This window comes from Sinohyriopsis cumingii, chromosome 6 (genome assembly GCF_028554795.1).
Source record: "Sinohyriopsis cumingii isolate HCF-2022 chromosome 6, ASM2855479v2, whole genome shotgun sequence".
NCBI classification, from domain to species: Eukaryota; Metazoa; Mollusca; class Bivalvia; order Unionida; family Unionidae; genus Sinohyriopsis; species Sinohyriopsis cumingii.
In genome coordinates, this window is record NC_142966.1 from 5,348,425 (window position 1) to 5,356,532 (window position 8,108).

Below are 8,108 nucleotides of genomic sequence, written 5' to 3' on the forward strand. Positions count from 1 at the left end.
TGGGAACATTTGTTTTTAAAGCACTGATGAGCATGTTTGGACTCAAATTCCTCGCTAACTACATGGATCTTAGCACATTCGCACGAAGCAAACGACCTTGTAGATAAACAAACGGTACCATTTGTCACGAGGTCACCGGTGAGATTGCATGTACTTAGGATAGTTTCATGTCTGAGTCATTCCCAGAGTGTCAGTATTGAAACAATTGAAAAATGTGCAATACACAATTGGCTGCTCAAAAAGAGCATTCATCGGACTAGGCAGGACACTCTGATGAATCACTGTTTTCAAGGCTTGAATACTCTATTTAGCAATGGTGTAGCCTTGAATTATTCAAATACAAAGAAAATAGGACAAATTTATGTAACGACGAAAACAGCGTGGTAACTCCATCACACAAAGGCTTCTCAAATATTGGTTCACGTCTGAATATAATAGGCTCGATGAAGTATCCAAACTTGTTAAACCGACTCAACCGGATTTCAGTTATCTATCAAATTTCGGGATCAGAGGTCAAATTCGACGCGGTACGACTATCAATACACACATACTGTCTATTTATCTACTTCTCCATATTTTCTACAGCATATAGTTAAGCATAGCAAATGTGGAATATCAACAATCATTAATGTCTGAAGCTAGAAGGAACATAAAATAGAATAGAGAGATAGAACGGTTTTATTTTGCAAACCCTGTATTAGGTCCTCGTGAATGCTTCTTTGTCGGAACAATAGTATGAATTTTATATTCTATGGTGGCGATAAACGTTAAGATTTTTAACTTGATGGCATGCCATATACTTGAGTCACTGATGCATCTACCAGGTCAATTTCACTGATCAATTCCAATTATCCCCGTCCAGCCGACTGATATAGCCAATATTGAATCTGATAGTGAATTGCATCCTGCCAATGAATGTATTCACTACCAGACAGTGTATTCACCACCAAACAGTGTATTCACTGCCAGACAGTGTATTCACCACCAGACAGTGTATTCACTACCAGACAGTGCATTCACTACCAGACAGTGTATTCACCACCAGACAGTGTATTCGCCACTAGACAGTGTATTCACTACCAGACAGTGCAGTCACCACCAGACAGTGTATTTTGTTTAATCGCACTTAGATTATATTCAATATCCTTTTAAAATCTAAGCATCATTGTGTTTCAATAGCATCTACCTTTGCATTCATTTTGACAAAGAGAAGAAATTAGGAACAATAATGTATCACTATGAACGAATGTGTTAGGCCACTTATTCTAGTTTGAGGTAAAAATAACATTACTTTTTCCTGCTATATAACTGTACAACTGTTTGTTTACTTGATCAAACTCAGAACACATATGTACCACCATCAGCATGTATATTCAATAAAATGATTCCTAACTGTACTCTTGCAGTCACGCCGTCAAAATAAGGTTTCGAATTTGTGCTTTATAATTATAGAGTCTTTGAAAATATGGTGTGGAATTAGTCATGCTGGCATTATCACTGCCACAGTTATGGCCATATCTTATGGATCAAGGTAACGTTGTTACTTTCTGTTTATGCAAGGTAACTCCGCGATATATTCCAGTACTTTTATGTTACTACTTTCCATTGCATGCATGGTTACTGAATTACTTTGTTTGAGCGGTAGCTCTGTAACTGTAACATACGTCAGAGTTCATCACTGCACATTAACGACCTCACAACGGAGGACGGGGTTTAACATTCACTATAATTGCTAATTGTAATTTTAGTTTGTATGTATTGATCAGGATTACATGTATAAAATACTGTAATTTGGAGCCAGTGACAGAAAATAAAAAAAACACGCCTATAATTACAGAATCAGAACTTTTGCAGTGATGATGTTCCTTTGACCAGTGTCCCTCACTAGATATACAAACCAATCATTATCTTCAGCCAGTTTTTTTTTAGGGCCAATCATATCTAGCCAATAGTGCACATATACACATATACATGATTGGCTAGATACGTTAAACAAAACTTGCCTGAAAAATTACTTGATTTAAATTCAAGATATACTTTCAAGACTGTCCAGTGTGTTTGCAACAATACAGGTATCAGGATTAGTACAAGTCTAAAGATCAGTACAGGTATCAGGATCAGTACAGGTATCAGGATTAGTAAAAATATCAGGATTCGTACAAATATAATGATTAGTACAAATATAAGGATTAGAACAAGTATCAGGATTAGTACAAATATCAAGTATAATACAAGTATCAGGAGTAGTGCAAACATTAGGATTAGTAGAAGTAACAGGATTAGTACACATATCAGGATTAGTAAACTCAGCATTAGAGGCCAATCAAGTCACATATATCAAAGGTTGTGCATCTCTAATATGGTTGCCTTGACGAGACAGGTTTACTATGTTGTCATACGTATTGCCTTGTCAATGATACGACTTGCCACCCCAGATTACAAATCAAACACTGTAAAACAATGTTATGATAAACTTTTGACTTATTTCACAGTGAAGATTGTAAAGTTTTGATATCTGTTAATTTAGTTTTGTTACAAGCAAGCTCTACCAAAACAACATCCTAACCTGCAAGACTTCTTTTAAAAAAAAAAATCTGTACATTTAGAATCAAAACGTAAAAGCAGGATGCGGCATAGAAAAGTATGCATATTTCATGAGTAACTGGAAGCATTTGGAAAAGATGTACTTCATGGGTAACTAGAAACATTGGAAAACATGCATACTGTTTGGATAACTAGGCTTATTGAAAAGCATGCATAATTCATGAATAACTGGAATCGTTGTAACAAATGCATACTACATGGTTAACTGGAAACAGCAAAGCATGCAAGTGAAGCAGCGGTAAACATGCATACTTCAAGGGTAACTGAGCTTATAGGAAAACATAAATATATCATGGGTATATGAAAGCATTGGAAAACATGTATACTTTATGAGTAACTGGAACCATAGGAAAACGTGTACTTCAGGTTTAACTGGAAGAAATGGAAAAAATGCGTATTTCGTTGGTGACTTGTACCATAGGAAAATATATATACTTTACAGGTTGCTAAAAGGCACAGGGAAACATGTATGCTTTATAGGTAACTGGATGCATTGGATAACATGCATACTTGATGGGTAACTCGAAGCATTGGATAACATGAATAATTTATGGGTAGCTGGAAGCATTGGATAACATGCATACTAGATGGGTATCTGGAAGCATTGGATAACATCCATACTAGATGGGTAGCTGGAAGCATTGGATAACATGTATACTTGATGGGTAGCTGGAAGCATTGGATAACATGCAGATTTGATGGGTAGCTGGAAGCATTGGATAACATGCATACTTGATTGGTAGCTGGAAGCACTGGATAACATGCGTACTTGATGGATACCTGGAAGCATTGGAAAACATGCATGCATCATGAGAAGGATTCATGATTCATTTTAAATACTGATAACCATAGCAGTTATTAATTCGACGTATTATAAAATCCATGCTACTTTTAAAAAAAAAATAATTTTGTTAAATTTAAAGCTTTGAATATATGGACCAAGTATATATGAGAGAAATGTATTGAGAAAAAAATTAAGAAAGAAAAACCCCACATATTTAAAGGAGTGGTTGATGAAACTTTGAGAGAGAGAGAGAGAGAGAGAGATTGCAGAAAGAAACTTTACTTCGTTTTCTTGGAATATGATTTCCCTAATGCTTGCTAATGCACCACATTATGCTTATTACTAATAAAATAAATTGAAACTAAACATATACAACCGACCATTTAGTAAGAAAAAGCGATAACATGAGATTTAAACAGCGCACATGTGGAGATCAAAGCAGCAGCATTTTCATTTAAGAATAATTAAATATGGTAACATGCAAGTGTTGTGAAAATTGTATGTCCGCATTTCCATCTGTATAGTAAGACTTTTAAGATGGTTGGCATGGAAACCGTATTAGACAATGCAAGAGTGCCATTGTACTTTAGGACCAACACGACCTTAGAATGAAAGCCTATGCTAAGTTTCGTAGATTTCATTTAATTTAGAAGGGGTAGCAATTAGAAGTATACGGATGACAAATGTAACTGGCCTGTAGATTTAAATAAACTTCACATTTTAAAGTATGCTCGCTGAGGAAATAATGATTGTGTCCTCACGTTTTAAAGTATGCTCACTGAGGAAATAATGGTTGTGTCCTCACGTTTTAAAGTATGCTCACTGAGGAAATAATGATTGTGTCCTCACGTTTTAAAGTATGCTCACTGAGGAAATAATGATTGTGTCCTCACATTTTCAAGTATACTCAGTGAGGAAATAATGATTGTGTCCTCACGTTTTAGAGTATACTCACTGAGGAAATATTGATTGTGTCCCCACATTTTAAAGAGGTGATACAGAATGAAAAAGATTGCTTTACCTGTTTAGAAATTAAACGAACATTCATAAATTTAACTTGTATAGATCTCTTCATGTAACCCCACCTCCCCTTATTCTTTGAAAAAAATTAATTTGTTATAAACCCCCGGAAAATTTCGTGTCATCCAAGACTTTCATGACAAAATGACTTGCACCACTAACCAACTATAACCATATAAAACTGCTTAAGAAGAAAATGCAATGTTATGTCATCTTATATTATTTAAGAAAAGAAACAAAACAATTTGTTATTCAGTTTAGAAAAGAGGTATTCAATGACGGGAGTATTTATCAAGTTGGACATGGATATCTCTATCAAAACTGACACAAATGTTTTGAACTACTGTGACAGTTTGTGTATGTTGACCCAATACTTTTAAACTGAAACAAAGCTAAAACGCTGTGTACATCAAGAATCAATTTAGAAATGAAACAAAGGCAACTTGCATTATCTGACAGGTCTTTGTTGATTGCGCCCGATTTTTGTAAGGTAATCTGTAATCCGAATTGTGAAATCAATTATGCTTGGTTACAAATTGCAGTTTCACTACGCCTACTCGAACATGCTAGTTGCAGACAAGTAAGCATTGAGCAAAGTCAGAAGTAAGTCACGCTTTCCTAGTAGCTAATATTTTAAAGAGTTTGAAGTGCTAATTCATATGTCACCAGTGAGGGGCGTATATTATAGGGTGTTTGTTTGGGATTTACAATTACTCATTAAAGTAAATAAGCAATTAAGAATAACGATACTTTATGGTTTTCTGCTGACTTACGTTGGCCCGGTAACTCGGAAATAACAAACGTGTGTGTGTGTGTGTGTGTGTGTGTGTATCGGTGTATAATACTAACTATTATATAATTCTCAGTAGCCTTCATGTACAACATTAAGGCACTGTGTGTGCATCTGTGTGTATTACCATCTATTATGTCATTCTCCGTAGCTTTCATGTACAACATTAAGGTATTATGTGAGTGAAATAAACTCTTGAAACTCGAAAGCTGTAAGTCATCAAGATTGATCGGAAAATGTGATGTGTAAAGGTAAGTATCCCTAGAGTCTGGCTTACGTTATCATTCACCCTCAGCCAGTCAGAAATCGCTATCTGGACTGACATATCTTAACAGCAATATAAAATAACAAAGTGAAGAAATAATTCTTGCCAGTAACGTTAAGATTTTTTCCCCAAGGTTTTACAACACGAATGTACAGAAATTATATCATACAAAAATTGGATTATTTTACGGGAAGATAATGGGTATGACACGAATAAAATCCAATTGTTTTTGCCTAAAGGAAACTTGGTCTAACTGTTAGTTATATGGAAAGCGAAATTCACATACTTTTTCAGGGTATGGGAGGGGGGATAGGTATATATGACTTGTTCCTAATGACAATTACCTCCAATGAATTACTTTAAGCAAAAATCGCTAGAGAAAATTTGCACTCTTATCAGGTCTTGTTACTTTATAGATGTTGCATTATGGGTTGGAAAAGAAGTTCTCTGAATTGAGAAAGATCCTTCCGCTATAATCCATTAGACATTTGCATGGATAATATGGTTCCACACAATTACTTGCAAATATATATTATTCACGCAAATTAAACAAATCATTGAAATCATACATGATTGAAATATGGAAAATATTGGACCGGAATAAATAAAATCAAAACGAACAATATCTAGCTAACACGCTGAAGGCCATATCTCTTTTCATAAATAAAACATCGATGAAATGTATAAAGAAATCGTTCATAAATAAAACATCGATACAATGTGTATAGAAATCGTTCATAAATAAAACATCAATGCAATGTGTATAGAAATCGTTCATAAATAAAACATCGATACAATAATTATAGAAATCGTTCATAAATAAAGCATCGAGAAACTCGATATCGAAATCTGATCCTGAATACTACAAATCATTTCATGTTTTTAATATACACTTGGATTAATTCACATAAACGAATATCGCAATACAATCATATGATCAGATATTGGTAATCACTGGTTTATGAATCAAGCCTTCGACCAATTTCCAATGTTGTCCTATATAGTATTTGCAAATAAATTTGAATGATATGTATTGTATATGAATGATATGTATTGTATATGAATGATATGTATTGTATATGAATCATATGTATTGTATATGAATGATATGTATTGTATATGAATGATATGCATTGTATATGAATCATATGTATTGTATATGAATCATATGTATTGTATATGAATCATATGTATTGTATATGAATCATATGTATTGTATATGAATCATATGTATTGCATATGAATGATATGTATTGTATATGAATCATATGTATTGTATATATCTTCACCGCAAGCAGACGATGGATTATCTGTCAAACGCTAAGAATATAAATCATAATGGAAATCAGTATAGTTATTTCTAATTCTTGCACGCGGAATTTCCTGTAGCCAGCAAAGTAGGGAGGTAGTCTTAACCTTAGTTTTATTTCGGACTACATACTAGCCACTTTCACTATTTGTTACGTACGAACTGAGAAGTGTTCGAAAAAATTTCTACTCATTTCTAATATAGCATTAAGTCGAGAAAAATACATGGTATTATCAAGGTTAAGCAGATTTCTCGTCAAGCAAATCGTGGTGAAAGGTCAGCAAAATATGAAGGAGAGGCACCATAAGTAAAGCAATGAAGGTAATATGGCTGGTGACATTGTTATGTCTGCCAAGGTAGGTCAACCACTTTGTTCATAGATCTTATGAAAATATACACTTCTAGTGAGACGAGTCACAATTTCCCACGCTTCTAATTGTAGTGTGTGATTCAAATTTCACGGAGTTATTTACCCACACAGCCATCCCAAGCAACATCAGCATAACCTCAAGTATAAATAATTTAGTATAAATCCGGCAAAATTAATCCGTTTGAAAGTTTATCTGAATATTCATTTTTTGTTTCATGCAAAACCGGTTGTAAATCTGAATTCTATCAAACAAATATGTACGGTCAATCTTAATGACCGGTCCATGAGACATTTAAGTTGAATCTTCATGATGATTTTGTCCATTAAAAAAAAGTATATTAGTGTGCAAAACATATTTCTTGCATAAACTGGACGAATTATCTGAAGTGACGAGCATCCAGCAATCACAATACGTTCATAACACTGTATACTGAGTCATCTAGTACAAACTAGATATGCCAATAAAAGGTCAATGATTAGACAATCCTGGTTAGAGAGTAACAGGTGTATGCTTGTGCACTGCTGCTGCTGCTGGTGTGTGCGTGCGTGTATGTATGTGTGAGAGAGAGAGAGAGAGAGAGAGAGAGAGAGACCTAAAGAGATGTCAATGAATAGTAGTACCTCAGAATAAATTAGCACTAGCTACTATTCACCAAGAGTAGAGTTGATTTTTTCTTCTTTTCACAAGACAATATTTCTCGTTTCAAGTTTCATTGCTATAGTGTTAAATTGGTCCGATTCGATTTATTTGCCATCTGGACTGAAAGCATGGTTCACCTAAATAATGAAAATTTCCTAGTCCATACTTTCTGTTTTCTTACTTTCAAGTCGAAAAATGAGTTTGTCTCCTGTCAAATTCTAATCATCGGTCTAATTAACAATATTTTATATTGATAATTTGTTTTACCCATAAATCAATAAATTGTTAAAAAGTATACTTGTATTGCATTTGAACACTATAAGGTA